At 54.1% G+C, this 14982-nt stretch overlaps 1 protein-coding gene across 1 annotated transcript in view; it reads right to left on the reverse strand.

Moving 5' to 3' along the window:
* CUEDC1 (CUE domain containing 1) overlaps positions 1–14982 on the reverse strand; it is a 76434-nt gene that overhangs the window by 21435 nt on the left and 40017 nt on the right.

Genomic DNA, 14982 nt, shown 5'->3' on the forward strand with positions numbered 1-14982 from the left:
AAAACATCAAGTTCTGACTTTCTCATGCTTATCCCAGGATGTACGGTAATTTTGCTAATTGTAGAAAAGTGGCAGCTTTATTTTAAGGGACTGTTCCAGCAAAGGATATTCTTAAGTCCTTTTCTAGTACTGGGGGTCATCATCTTAACAGATGATAGAGAAGAGCTGGTGTGAGCAAATCAGCATGATCTTCCTTGCCATGATCTCCACAGTTAACTGATGATGAAAGGAAGACCAGACCAGACCAGACCAGACCGTGTGGAAGGTGCAGTGGAAGCGCCCTCCCTCACCCTGAGGCCGGAAGACACATCACTACCACTGATTCCTTCTGTCCCTAAAGGTTAGTCCCCTCACAGGTAAAAAACGGGGCTTCATACTGTCCCCCAGTGCCTTCCAGTGCCACCATGCTGAGATTCTTATCTCCTTCAAACCTCCACCTCCTTCGAGGGACGTGGAAATTGTCCGGGGCTCATGCTCTGGGGCTTGCTGGCTGGGGTGTCTGCCTAGTCCCCAGGGAGGCGGGCTGTGTTTAAGAGCAGGAAACTAGAAGCACATGGGCCCATGCAGCCTCCGGACACTGATGTTACAGAACTATAATCCCCTCCCACCCCCCTAGAGAAAACCTCTTAACACTGGAATATCTACATGCAGATACATTTTTCTATGCACATACTACCATATGTATGAATTCATTTTACTGAAATGTGATCAGACCATAAATTCTACTATGCAACTTCCTTTATTCCACTTAATGATTGATTGTAGCCATCTTCTCATGTCAGAACATAGAGATCTCCTCCATGGTCTTTAATGCCTGAGTAGTATTCTGATGACTGGGTGAAGTATGATTTATTATCCAACCTCCTCCACCCCATCGCTTCCCAGACGAGCGAGTCACAGCTCAGAGAGGCCAAAGCCAGTGCACAAGGAAGCACAGAGGAGTGACCTCAAAGGATCTGTCCAAGAAATGTGTTATGAGGATGAACACAGGAGGGGAGTCAAGTGTGACGTAGCCTCCCACACAGCTGGCTTTAGACACCCCAATTCCCCTCACCCACACCTTCCACCCGCCCTGACACACTGTAAGGTCAGAGGATGCTGCCAAAACACCCTCCAAAGTGGGGTTCCACCCTGGTGTCTATCTTTGTCCTGAGTTCTGGAAACTTGCCCTGAGGCTTCTAACAAGGACCTCAGGGCCAGGAGGCCCCAGAAGCCGTGCCCTGGGCTGCAATCTGCTGTCCTGGTGTCGTCACACATGGGGGTCAGTGCCTTGTGCTAACGCGTCTGGAGTCGGCCACCTTCACCACCTTCGCCCTCCCCTCGAGTAATTTCATAAGAGAGGTTGAGGGACCTGGCTCTCACTTTGCCAAGGGCAGCCCCTTGGAGAAAGAGGCCAGGACCTGATCCCCGCCCCCCACCGACAGAGGAAGAAGGAAGATGATGGGGTCCACGTTTTCCCCATTAACAGCCCTCTTTACAGGTCCCTTGGGCTCCGGGCCTGAGTGTCGGGAAGCCCCCAAGAAACCTTCTTGCCCTCCTACCATTTAAGTAAGTGCCCTGATTCAGCCCCAGGCTGCAACTCCCGCTCTGCCGCTCCAGCTGTGGGACCTGGTACCCGTCCCCTGTCCTCTCTGTGCCCGATCCCTCACCTATATGAACGGGGCTCCCATGAGAATTAAACAGGATCATCCTCAGCACAGTGCCTGGCACGTGGTTAGCTGCGTGACTGTTGTTGCCACTGCCCCACAAGGCCTGGCAGAGAGCCAGGGGCAGTGGTATGCCAGCCAAGCTGCTCCTGGAGTGGATGGGGCGGGGGATTCTAGGCGATCCTTCCCCCAGCATCTGGATATCAACCCCCCGAAATTCTGTCAGCCCTCGGGAAGGAGATACCGATCCTCACAGCCCCAGGGGCGGCTGGGCCGCGGCAGCTGCTTCCATTTACCCCAGGTGCAAAGCCTTGAAAAAGAGCACGTTGTGTGTCTGCCGCGACATGAAAACGGCCGACAACGCTACAGCCTGCTGCACATTACAGATGAAGAGCCGAGACCCAGGACCAGAGGAGATGCCCAGGACACAGAGCAAGGAGCGGTAAAGCCTTGACTTTTCCATCAGAGAGCGTTTCTGTGGATGAGGAGAAGTGGCTCAGAAACAGTCATGGGAAACAGGATTCAGTGTAGAGAAATGCTCTTTTCATAGGACTCTGCAAGGACCCACGGACTCCCAAAGCCAGGCTGCCTACAATTAACACCAGGAGGGGTCGCTGTGAGGGCCCCCACTTCTCAGAGGACCATCTCCCCAGCCCTCGCTGAGCTCAGGTGCAGAGGCTGAGGCCAGGGCTGAGGTTTGGCCAGCGTGGCTGGGAGCAGGGAGAAGGACTGTCCCTCAGGGTCAGAGTCATGGGTGCCAGGCTGCTTCTACAACCGGCACAGCTTCAAATGAAAAAAAATTTTAAACACATGAAAAAATGAAGTAGGCAGCTTAGGTGTATGAGCTTGTGCCAGGTGCTTTCACATTTAATCTTTTTTTTTACAACTCCAGAGATAGATGTTATTGTCCCCACTTTATAGCTGTGGAAACCAGTTCAGAGAAGTTAGGTAACTTGTACAAAGTCACACAGCTAGTGTGTAGAGAAGCCAGAATTAGGAACCCATTTCCTAAGAGGCAAAAATGCCAAGTCAGGCTTGCAGGGCTAGGAGCGGAGGAACCTCAGAAAGGCTCAGGAGACGGCACAGCCTGGCTGACATTCCAGCAGAGGAAAGGTGACCCAAACAGCACTGGCGGAGGGAGGGCAGGGAGGGGGTCTGTTGGCTCTGCCCCACAAACTGGCTCTGTGACCTTGGGGAAATCACTCCTCCGCCTCTCTGAACCCTGGCTGCTGGGCACTGGCAGGGAAACAGAGGGAGATAACCCCTGACTTCTGAAAAAGGAAGTGAATCTAACCTGCTGAGCCATTAGACCTCTTGGAGGCAGACTCAGAGGCTCTCCTGAATTCACAGGTTGTGAGCAACCTGGGGATTGGGAAGCAGAAACCCCACACCTGTCCTCCCCCAGGTCCCAGGGAGCCAGGCCTTCCGCCTCCCCAGAAAGGAATCCAGGCCTGGCAGGGGCGGCAGACAGCCCAAGCTTCCCTCCAAGCTTGTGTAGACAGCCAAGGCCTGAGTCACTCCCGGCCTGGCCCAGGGAGGTGGGCCAGCTGCCCGAGAGTCGGAGAGTCATTCTCCCGACTTTGCCCAAGGTCATCCCAGCCAGTCTCCTGCAGGGCCAGGTAGGGCCCACGTGGGGGATGTGAGAGCCCAGGAGCCAGGATAGATTCCCATTCTGCCTGGGCCTAGTAAGGCTGTGTGACTTGGAGAAACTATTTCATTTCTCTGAACCTCAGCTTCCTCGTCTGTCAAAGTTGGGATCATACCTACGTGGAAGGGGTGTTGTGATAGAATTTATACGGGTGCCTCAGCATCATAGGAAGCACCAACGAGACAGGTTGGTGCGACCTCTGGCCCGGGTCTTGGCCCTTTTCCTGAGCTGTACTCAAACCTTGAGTGATCTTATCCAGTCCACAGCTTTGATGCTGTCTACACGCTGAATATTGTCTCCCACATGTCTCTCGCCCTGAGGTCTCCCGGGAACACGCCCTTGAACTCCACACTTGCACAGCCGACCCGCTGCCTCCACGTGGATGTCCAACAGCAGCTCCAACATAACTTATCAGGCGGATGAGTAAAGAAGGGAAGGAAAGAAGTTGGAGTGCAGCAGCTGTGGGTTCCCTTCCCCTCTCTTCCTTCTCCGGCTCATATCAACGGTGGGGACGGGGTGCTTTCTTCATTTCCAAAGCCCTGTCTTCTCTGCATTCTCATTTAGTCCTCACAACAAACCTGTCATTTATACAGGGTGTGCATTATTACCCCACTTCAGAGACGAAGCGGCCAAGGCCAAGGCTGCTCAGTGACACGGTTAAGGTGCCTGAGCCCTCTGCCACCTGGCCTGAGGGCCTCCTCCCTGGCACACAAGGCTGGTCTGTTGGTCTTCTTTCCAAGCCAGCGACAGCTCCAGCGGCAGGAGATCGACCCCCTCCAACACCTGAATTGATACTCTGCTGCCTCCTAGGAGGACCAGGACTCAACCCCAGAAGGTGGGGATTAGAAGAGGAGGCCTCAGGAGGAGGTATGGGGCTGGGAGGCCAGAGGTCCCAATTGCCAACACTTTTCTGCACGCCCCCCCCTCCCCATTCTTCTGATGTGACTACCCGAAGCCAGCTGTGTCCCTGCACACCCCTGGCTCCCTCCTCTGAAAACTCCCAGGGACAGACCGGATCTTATGATCTGTAACTGCTGTGATCACAGCCTGCAGAGGGACTCGCTGTCCCTTCTTGCGTAAGATCTGGGCCCAGCCCAATGGCACTACCATTCCAGGCCACTAGGTGGTGTCCCAGGGCTCAGGCCACAGCTGCTCCCAGGAAAGGGCATACAGATCAGCTTCTCTCCAAGAACTCAAAAATCAGCCCCACCCCCGACTCTCGGGCTGACTAAAAGGAAGAGGAGCCACCCAGCCACTCCAGGGATCTTAGAATCCAAGATTGGAAGAGTTTCAAAATGATTTATTTCCAAGGTGCGAAATACAAGGCGCACACGCCATTTATTTATATCCTGTGTCCTTGGCAGACATCACTAATCCATCTAGGTATTGTCCTATGGAACCCCACACAGCCTCAGAAGCCTTTTCAACTCAGCCCTCTGGGCAAGCCACTACCAAGTGATTAGAACTGGCAAGCAAGATACACCCTGCTTGCCAGCCCTTTCATTTCCCGTATGAGAAGACCAGGCCCAGGCTTATTTTGTCTCATTAGGAATCTGGGCTGCAAAAGCCAGCAGGGCCAGAATGAGGTCATATGACCCCTGGGATGCTTGTGTAACCATGGTTAAGTCCTGGGGAAACCTCAAATGGGTAATGGCAGTGTTAATGGAGAAGCTGCTGGGCCTGGGGCAGCTGCATCCTTGTCCAATTGTCACCTCAGACGTGATGGGGGCAGGGCACAGGGAAGTCTGCCTGAGCTTCTTGGCTTCTGAGCTGGAGAGGCCCCAAAAGGGGAGAAAGGAGGGCGGGACAAGAGACAGAGAGAGGCTGTCAGGGTCTGTGTGTGTGTGTGTCCGAGTGTGTAAGTGTGTGTGTATGCGCGTGAGCACCGGCGGGGGGGGGGGGGCGGGGGCAGCCCTGACAGAGGCGCCTTGTCCTCCGGTCCCCGCACAGTCTTGTTTTCTTCCCAAGCTATTAATGTCACTGCAGCTTCAAACGCCCGGTGACCTTTAAATGCCGAGCCTCCTGCTCCAGACCAAGGCGCAGAAAGGGCTTAATGGAAACTCAAACGGCCACAGCTGCTGGGGCCGCAACAAAGCCAGCCTCATTCATTCCCGAGGCACCGGGAGCTGCTGGGCAGCCACACCTGTGCCCACCCCCCGGGGAAGGGGGTGTCAGGAAGGGCAGAGAGGACCCTCGGGCACGGCCATTGGGAAAAGGAGTCCTTATTGGACCTAAGAGAAGAGGAGGAGGAAGAGAGGGAGAGGCAGACTCAGTTCTGCCATGCCCGGCTGTGTGACCTTGGGTTAGCCACTTACCTCTCTGGGCCATCCCCCATCAATTAGTCCGATCTAAGGCTGGGGCAGGAAAGAAATCCACCTACCCCAGTAATATCTTTTAAAAATCTATAGGAGAAAAAAAACGAAAAAAGATGTTTTCTTTCCTAATTTTTCTCTCTCCTGCTTCAACTTCTGTGGGCAGGTCTATAGCTGATGGGGGCTGTTGGGTATGGACTAGGGCAAGAGGTTTCAAAGGAAGTTAATAAGGTCCCTACCCTATGAAAGGACTGGCCCCAGAGCTTCAGTTCTAAGGACACCATTGTTCATCTTTGTTCCTGAGGCCCAGACATTGGGCTTGGTTGCTGTAAAAGGGCTGAGAAGTCAGCTCTGCCTTCCAGTTGAAAAGATCCAAGATGAAGCTCCTCAGGCATGAGTAACATGTCATTTGTTCGGCTCACCTTGGTAGAATGACGGTAATAATAGCAATAATGATAACATAACACTTATCGCCTGCTTCTTTATGTACCAACCACTATCCCAAGTGCCTTATGCATGTTAATAACTCTTTTCATCCTCTCTACAGCCCTACGAGGTACATATTACCAATGCTATTTCCACTTTATAGATAGAAAAACGAGGCACAGAGGAGTCGAGGAATTTGTTCAAGGTCACACAGCTAAGTGGCCAAACTGATCTGACTCCAGACCTGGCACTCTTAATCCGTCAGGCCTGACCCCCCTTTCTGCATTCCCGAAGCTGAGCACAGAGTCAGGCATACAGCAAGAACCCAGTAACTGTGAACTGAATTGACTCCTAAAGGGGCGGAGTTGCCCCTGGAGAGGCTGGGGGTGCCTGGTGCTCATGTCCAGGGAAGAAGGGAGGAGGAAGGAGTCTAGGCAAAGCCTACCAGAAGGCAGACAGAACCATGGCAGTTTCCTTACAAATACCTTTCTCTACTCCACCAAGGTTGTCAGTTGCCTGGACAACCGTTTTCCATCTCTACCTGAACTGGTTGGGACTAGTTCCACAACAATCCGTCTCTCCATCAACAAGCTTACCAGCTCAGCCAAGACACTCAACCCAGGCGCCTGGGAGGAGATCAGGACTTCAGTTGACAGAGGGTGGAGCTGCTCCCCGCTGCCCCACCCAGGGACTGCAGCCTTGGGGAGCCCCTCTGGGCTGGCAGGAATGTGTTTGTACCTGGGACCAAGTGCGATGGCCCAAACTGGGAGAAGGGGGCACTGGCGGCTCAGGTGCAAGGCAGTGAAGCTGGGCTGGCTCCAGGCATGAGCTGTTGCTGGCCCAGTTCCAGCTCCTTGGGAAAGAGGGGCCAGCTGCCCCTCCCCGGGCATGTCCTTCAGGCAGTTAAGCTGAAGGCCCCTCCACAGGCTGGGCCTGCGTGGTCTGGTGCTGAGCCCTGAAGTCTGGGCAGGAGATGTCTCTGGGCCCCTGGGACAGGTGGTCAGTCAGTGATGCCACATAATTCAGTATCTGAGCATGCCAGGGAGTCCAGGCCAAGGAACCAAGATTAGGGAGGGGTGCTCAGAGCAGAGGAGGGTCCTGGGAACTGAAGTCCCAACTCCTGTCCCCTTACCCCACACTAGCACACACTTCGCACCCACCCACTGATCCATGAATTCCACTTCTATGGAATTCATATAACACATTTAATGGAACACTATACAATGGTAAACAAAAATAAGGCATCTCTGTATGTCTCTATGCCCAAGACCTATTGCTTAGGGGAACAATGCAAGGACAGAAAAGTAAGTATAGTCTCTATACTACAGTGCATTATGGTATGTGTATGTCTAGCATATGGAGAGGGTGAGGGAAAGGGCTCTGAAAGGATTCATAAGAAACTGATACTATAGGCTTCCACTGGGGGAGAAATTAGGTCATAAGAGACAGATCAAGAAAACTCTTCTCAAAAAAAAAGAAAAGAGGGCTTCCCTGGTAGCGCAGTGGTTGAGAGTCCGCCTGCCGATGCAGGGGACGCGGGTTCGTGCCCCGGTCCGGGAGGATCCCACATGCCGCGGAGCGGCTGGGCCCGTGAGCCATGGCCGCTGAGCCTGCGCGTCCGAGCCTGTGCTCTGCAACGGGAGAGGCCACAACAGTGAGAGGCCCGCGTACCGCAAAAAAAAAAAAAAAAGAAAAGAAAACTTTTCTCTGTAAATCCTTTTGTACCTTTTAAATTTTGATTCATTTCATTAATTTTAAAATTATAAAATAAGCAGATAACCTATAAAGAATATCAAAGTGATAGCTCTGCCAGTGATTTTCTATGTTCTCTTTGCATATGCATATTATCTACAATTGACATGAATTACTTTTTAATAATAGTCATAGCAAATATCTATGAGCACATACTACATGCCACACACTTTCTAAGCACGTGGCATGCGTTATCTCATCAAAGCCGCCCCACAGTAAAGCAATTATCATACTCATTTTACAGATGAGGAAACTAAGACTCAGAGAGTTTAAGTGACTTACGTCGGGTCACACAGTCAGTGACAGAGCCAAAATGTGAATGCAAACAGTCTGTCCCCAGAGTCCATGCTCTTCTCAACCTCCATCTTATACTGTTCTCTGATTTTAAAAAACCAAGTCAAACCAAACCAAAAACAACTGAATGATGACAGAAAAAAATCTTAAAAGCACAGAACCTCCAGGGCTTTACAACTTTTGTAATCCTTCGAATCCCAACTCCATCCTTCCTACCCGGACTATCTGTGCAAGCCCTCCCCGTCCTGCCTCGCACGTGCTTCCAGAGCCTCAGCCTCAGGGCCAGGGCCCCACCTATCTCCTGGTAGGGTTTGCAGGGTACACAGAGATTCCCGGTGGGCAAGGTGATGGCTGATGCCACAGCTGTTTCAGGGGTCAGACCACAGTGTGGAGGGCCCACCGGAGCAGCACAGTGGGGCGGGGTCTAGCCAGGAAGCTCCCCGTGGAGGGGAAACCACAAGTTGGTTTTTACTGGCGCTGTGTCTGGGGTAGGAGCGCAGCGGTTAAGGATGGGCTTGAGGTCCGGGCTAACCCCGGCTTCCGTCCCGATTACTGCTGCTTGGGTGAGTGGAACATCTCTGAGTGCGTTTCCTCATGTGTAGAACAGGGACACCCGTATCTCCTCAGACAGGTTCCTGAGGGGGATCACGTTCTCTCAGTCGGGGCAGCCGTCAGTAAGACTGTCTGTGTCTAGAGCCTGGCCCAGGAGGCAGGCCTGGGGTTATGATCTTTTTTTTTTTTTGGCTGCGTTGGGTCTTTGTTGCTGCGCGTGGGCTTTCTCTAGTTGCGGCGAGTGGGGGCTACTCTTTGTTGTGGTGCACTGGCTTCTCATTGGATGGCTTCTCTTGTTGCACGGGCTCTAGAACACAGGCTCAGTAGTTGTGGCACACGGGCTTAGTTGCTCTGCGGCACGTGGGATCCTTCCGGACCAGGGCTCGAACCCGTGTTCCCCTGCGTTGGCAGGTGGATTCTTAACCACTGTGCTACCAGGGAAGCCCCTGGGGTTATGATCTTGAATCCAGCCCTGAGCGGGGAGAGTATGCAGCATTAAGGCTCTTCTCAGGTGCCTCCAGGACCTCAGGCTGGGGTGCTCTGGGACCCCTGCGTGGAGCTCCCGCTGCTGCTGGGGGCTGGGCTGGTTTGACAGGGGCCTGCCCCCAGGGAGGGGCTCCGGGCTGGGCAGCAGGAGCACAGGCACACAGAGTGCCCTTCTCAGAAGTGCTTCCTATAGCAGCTGGGGAATGCAGGTCCCGGGCTGGGGAGCAGGGGCTTGGGGAGGGGCCCAGCTTCACACAGCAGGAGGCAGCTGCAGCCTGAGGGCCACCACCCCTCTCAGGCAGGCAGCCGGGACACCATCAGAAATTCCGCCCCGCCTAGACAGCAGATGGGATTGTTTAGAGCCACTTACCAGGCCCGTGCTACTCTCCCCAACCGCAGGCTGCTCCCTCCCCCGCGCCCCTCCTCCGCCACCGCTGGGCTAGGTATCCCTCCCCACCTGTGGCCCTCCCTCAGCCACACTGCTCAACTCCAGTACCCACGTGCCCACACATGCCCTCAGGAAGAAACCCCAAGCTCTCCCTGCCAGATGGTGTGTGTTGCCTGAGGTCAGAGCTCAGTGGCCACAGAGCTGGGATCTGAACCCAGATTGTGGCCTCCTGGGCCGGCGCCCTGTCCCCGTGTGGGCGTGCACCCCAGCGCAGCGACGCACAGCTCAGGCGTCTGCTTGTGCCACATACACCAGCTCCCTCAAAGGCTTCACTGCAAGGGCGGGTGCCACAGATGCCTCAGGCCCTCACAGCCAGGGGCCACGCTCCCTTCCTTTAGATTTTCCTGAACCCTCCCGCCCAGCCCAGGCACTCAGTCCACTCCTCTCTTCACCCAACTTGGAAGCTGGGTTCTTCCGCCAGACTGTCCTACACACACGCTAACGTGCGCTAACCGCACCCTCAGCCTTCCCACGGCCCACCCTGCAAGCCCCTCCCTTCGCTAGGCTGACAGCAGGGCCAGACGAGGCCCCGGTCCCTCTCTCTCTTCCCCGAATGTGCCCAGAATGGTTTTTACAGCATCAGGTGCATGTGGTGAGGGGTGAGGTCAGGCTGACCTGGTTTGCAGCAAATCTGGCCAGAACCAGAACCTGGAAGTGGCACACCCTGGCCAAGGCATCAGCTTTCTGGTTCCCTGCAAAACCAACTCCCAGATGGGAGTGAAGGAGGGCTGCAGGCCCGCTGGGGCTGGTAGCCCTGGCCCTCAAATCTGACAGTCAGGGGAAGGGGCAGGAGATCCTGGCGGTCCCAGAACCAGCCTGCTTTGCCTCCAGGGGGCCTCAGTCTCCATCCCTAGAAAATGGAGAGAAAGAGTCCCCTATTCAGTCTGACCTTCCCCATCACTGAAACCTCCCAGAGATGCAAGGACATGAGTTGGGGTGGGGGACGGATCAGAGCCAGAGAAAGGCACCACCAAGCTAGGTACAAACCATGGTGACATCTCTGCAGGAGGGGGTGGCTGCATCCCAGTCCCCCAGGGCTGGAAGGACCTGTACCCTTTCTTTAGCTACAGAACCGGAACCCTTGTCCTCAAATGACATCCTCAGCAGACAACCATTCCATAAAGACATTAAGCAGAGGCCTGCCCTCCCCTCCCTCCCCCAGCAATTAGTAATCAGAGAACCTGCCATTTACTGAGTGCTGGGCTGTGCTTCCCGTGCACCGTGTTAATCCTCACGATAATCTAGTACCGCAGATTATTACCTTCTACCATCATCAGAGCCATTTTACAGATAGGGACAAGGGGTCGTCATGTGTGACCTAAAGGTCATCCAGGGCTGCACCACATCCAAATTGCATGGCCTCACAGGAAAGAAACCAGTGTGCTGTCAAGTCTTCCGACACACCGGTTTCTTGCAACCCGCTTTAAAGCCTAGGTTTAACCAGAGCTGTTTGCATCTCTGCCTGTTCCCCGCACTGCTACCGGCCTGCTCACGAGGCTCTGGGAAGTGCAAATGTGCTTTTCTATCAGTCTAAAAGCAAACGCCCTTTGCGTTACAGCAATGTATCTGAGAGGATGGTGGAGACCGCCTTCACCAGACTCCTCTGAGGGGTTTGCTAAGGACACACATTCTTCACCCCACTATGAAATCAGAATTTCCGGGGCTACAGCCTGGGAATCTGTATGTTAACAAGTTCCCCAGATCATTCGAATGCAGTAAAGTGTGAGGACCACTACCTTATAGAGTGATGCGGTTTGGGGCCCCAGATTCTGACTTTAGCTCCATCACTGACCAGCCAAGGGAACTTCAGCAAGTCATTTCGCTGCCTGAGCCTTCAGGTACCCATCTGAAAAATGGGCCAGGAGGACTAAACGATCTTCAAGATCCCTTTCGTTCTTGGCATCCTCTGTGTCTGCCCTGAGTCCCCAGATGGCCCACAGCTGTCTGAGCTGAGCTTCGTGGACTGTTCAGTCACTGGAACAGGCGACGTACACTGTAGGCACACATTAAAAAGAACTCCTATCTGGCTGATTTACGGAGATCTGCAAAAATACCTTATCTCTGGCTCCAAGCCCTGAACAAATGGCTTTTGGATTATCCATGCCACCTCCCTACTCCCCTGAATATCCATTTTTTTCATTCCAGCCTCAGCCAATCAGGATTCTGTAAACATTAGCCCCACACACCTGGGCTTAATCAACAGTCATCAAACAAATGCTCTGCAATTCACCCCACAAGCCCAAACTCGTAGCCGCTCTGTCCCTCCCGGGGAAGCCGCCAGCCAGGGATGTGTGGACCCTGCACTCCCTTCCTTCCAGTGTGGGATGGGCACGAGGGCTGGGTCGGAGAGAGGGTGTAGCCGGAATGGCCCCAGCCTACAAGTGGGTTGCAAGTCACCCAGACTTAAGGGGTATGAGGCGACAATGGGGACAGTCCAGCAATTGCTGGGACCTTTCCAAAGCAGCTGGACACTCCTTAGTCCCGTGGCTCCTTGATGAGCACTGTTAAAACACGAGGTATTCAGCTAGCGCTCAAGCACTTCTTGCTGGTGGCAAACGGGACTGACTCATCCTTCAAGGTTTATGAATCTTTGACAGAGGAGCTGTAGTGGCTTTCAGGCCCACAGCCCACAGACACAGGGTGAATCCGGATTCATGCTCCCTTTGTGTGGCACAAAGGGGGGAACCCGTGTGCGTGTGCCAAATAACCAAAGAGGAAAGCCCAACAGGAAAGGCAGGAGTGAAAACCCAGCTTCCACAGTGGGAAACATCTGTGAATTGTAGCCAAGGTCTGCTGATCCCAGCCGTTTAAAAATCCTGAAACAGGGCTTCCCTGGTGGCGCAGTTGTTGAGAGTCTGCCTGCCGATGCAGGGGACACGGGTTCATGTCCCGGTCCAGGAAGATCCCACATGCCACGGAGTGGCTAGGCCCGTGAGCCATGGCCACTGAGCCTGCGTGTCCGGAGCCTGTGCTCCGCAACGGGAGAGGCCACAACAGTGAGAGGCCCACACACCGCAAAAAAAATAAATAAATAAAAAATAAAAATATATACCTTTAAAAAAAAAAAAAAATCCTGAAATAGATCATTCTCTCACTCTGAACGTGATGACTGCCCCAAGTGATTGTGCTTTCCATGTGCACAGCACTTTACAGTTTCCAGTGCTGGGGGCGAGGTAAACAAGCCAGGCTCTAGGCTGGGCCTGTTCCCCGAGAGCAGGGGCTCAGCTGGCACCATGCTGGGCACTTCACCTCCATGGAATCCTAGCAACAACCCTACGAGGTACGAGGTGTTATCTTGCAGATGGGGAAGCTGAGGCACAGAGGAATTAAATAACAAGCGGCTAAGTCAGGATTCTACCCCAAAGCCCATGTTCCCAACCACTCACTGCACTGTCACCCCACTTATAGTGGGGAGCCTCTGATCGCTGCATGGGGCACAGAGGGAAACTGAGGCTCCAGAAGGGTTGGGAACGTGGGGTCACCCTGGGGCAGGAGAGAAGCGGCTGCATGGATTGGCCAGGAGCCGGGAGATAGAAAAGAAGGGGGTGCAGTCCAGCTCAGAGCTGAGCAGGCCGGTCCTGCCATATGCCTCCTCTGCTACAGGGGTCCCAGGGCCAACGGGACCCTGCCAGGCTCCGGCTCCCACCCCCAGCAGGGTCCCCCTGTCCATCCCTGGGCTCTTCAAGTTGGGTTTCCATCCCAACCACAGCGGGCAGCAGCTGAGTGAGTTGGGCCCAGCAGGAGGAAGTGGCCACACTTGAAAATCATTAACATGCAGGGCTGAGCTCAAGCCTTTGTTCTTGAGCAAGGACTGTAGCATTTCACTTTCAGGAAGGAGCTGGGAGGGTGGGGCAAGATCAGAATTGCACAACCAAATGCACAAGCTCGGACACACAGAGGTCCCACGTGGAAAGTCTGCTTAGAGGGCCCCTGCGGAAAAGTACAAGCAGACCCACGGACCCTCACATACGGCAGGTCCACACAGAGAGCACAGGCCAACTCATCCCCTCTGCTTTTTAAATCAGAGAGGCCTTTCAACAGGAGTAAATCAGGGCTATGTGGTCAATCGGCTTCTAAGTCAGGGACGCCAAGCAAAGGGAGGATGCAGACAGGCATAGAGGGAGGGTGGGAACTCAGGCCTCCCACCCGGCCTGACCACAGTGGGAGCCCCAGGTCAGAGAGGGACAGTTCGCCCCACGTCTGGCTGGCAGGGGCAGCACCAGCTCTGGGTGACTGCCTTCCTACATGCCCCTCTTCCCAAAACACAGCATCCCTCTTCCAACCATGTGCCCCCCACATCCACCCTGCCCATGTCTCCCAGATGCAAGGAAAGCACAGCAAACAGCCCTCACGGGCACCCCAGCCATGAGTGTCCAGGTGAACGTTTCAGGGCTGTAGCTCTTCCCTGAAAGAGTCACATCTCGGCCACCGGCAGTGGTGGGAAAGGCTGTGAAGTGAATTAGTTAATTCTGGGACTGGGTGGATGAAGGTTGGGGAGGTGAGAGGAAGGGAAGGGAGAGAAGTCAGTCAACAAGGAGAAACCTGTTTTTAAAAATGTAATACAGGGGCTTCCCTGGTGGTGCAGTGGTTGACAATCCACCTGCCAAGGCAGGGGACACGGGTTCGAGCCCTGGTCCGGGAAGATGCCACATGCCGCGGAGCAACTAAGCCTGTGCGCCACAACTACTGAGCCCGCGCACCTAGAGCCCGTGCTCCGCAACAAGAGAAGCCACCGCAATGAGAAGCCCATGCACCGTAACGAAGACCCAGCACGGCCAAAAATTAAAAAATAAATAAATTTATTTTTTAAAAAATGTAATACAGGGAATTCCCTGTGGTCCAGTGGTTAGGACTCCGAACTCTCACTGCCAACGACGCGGGTTCAGTTCCTGGTTGGGGAACCAAGATCCCACAAGTCGCGCAGCATGGCCAAAAGAAAAAAAATGTAATACAGACAAGAATAAAACAGCTTTGAGCGAGTCCCACGGCCCTTGGAACAGGACCGTCCCTAGATCCCAGTGAACACACCCCCTGCTCCCCTCCCCACCTCGCAGGGGTCAGTCAGAGGCTAAGGTTTTACCCTGCTCCCCTCCTGCACCTCATTAGAGCTTAACCTCCAGGCCTTCAAGGAAATTGGTAGAAATGAGACCCTTGTCCTTTGTCAATTAGGCCCTCTCACACTCTTGGACAACCCCCTGTTCCCTTTGGGGGTGGCAGAGGGAAGTGGAAAGGAAAGTGGACTTGTTCAGGGAAGCTGCCAGCTCCCAGAGTTGTGGGACGTCTGGCAGGGGCAGGCCACCCACCAGGTCCAGCTCCCCCCCCTCAAAGCCCCTCTGTTTGTAAAGGGCTTTCGGGGACAGGAAGCAATAAACAGAGTCAAGCGTCCAAGATGCAGAGGCTGATTATGCAGTTTGTGGA

Source organism: Phocoena sinus, chromosome 20, assembly GCF_008692025.1.
Source record: "Phocoena sinus isolate mPhoSin1 chromosome 20, mPhoSin1.pri, whole genome shotgun sequence".
NCBI classification, from domain to species: domain Eukaryota; kingdom Metazoa; phylum Chordata; class Mammalia; order Artiodactyla; family Phocoenidae; genus Phocoena; species Phocoena sinus.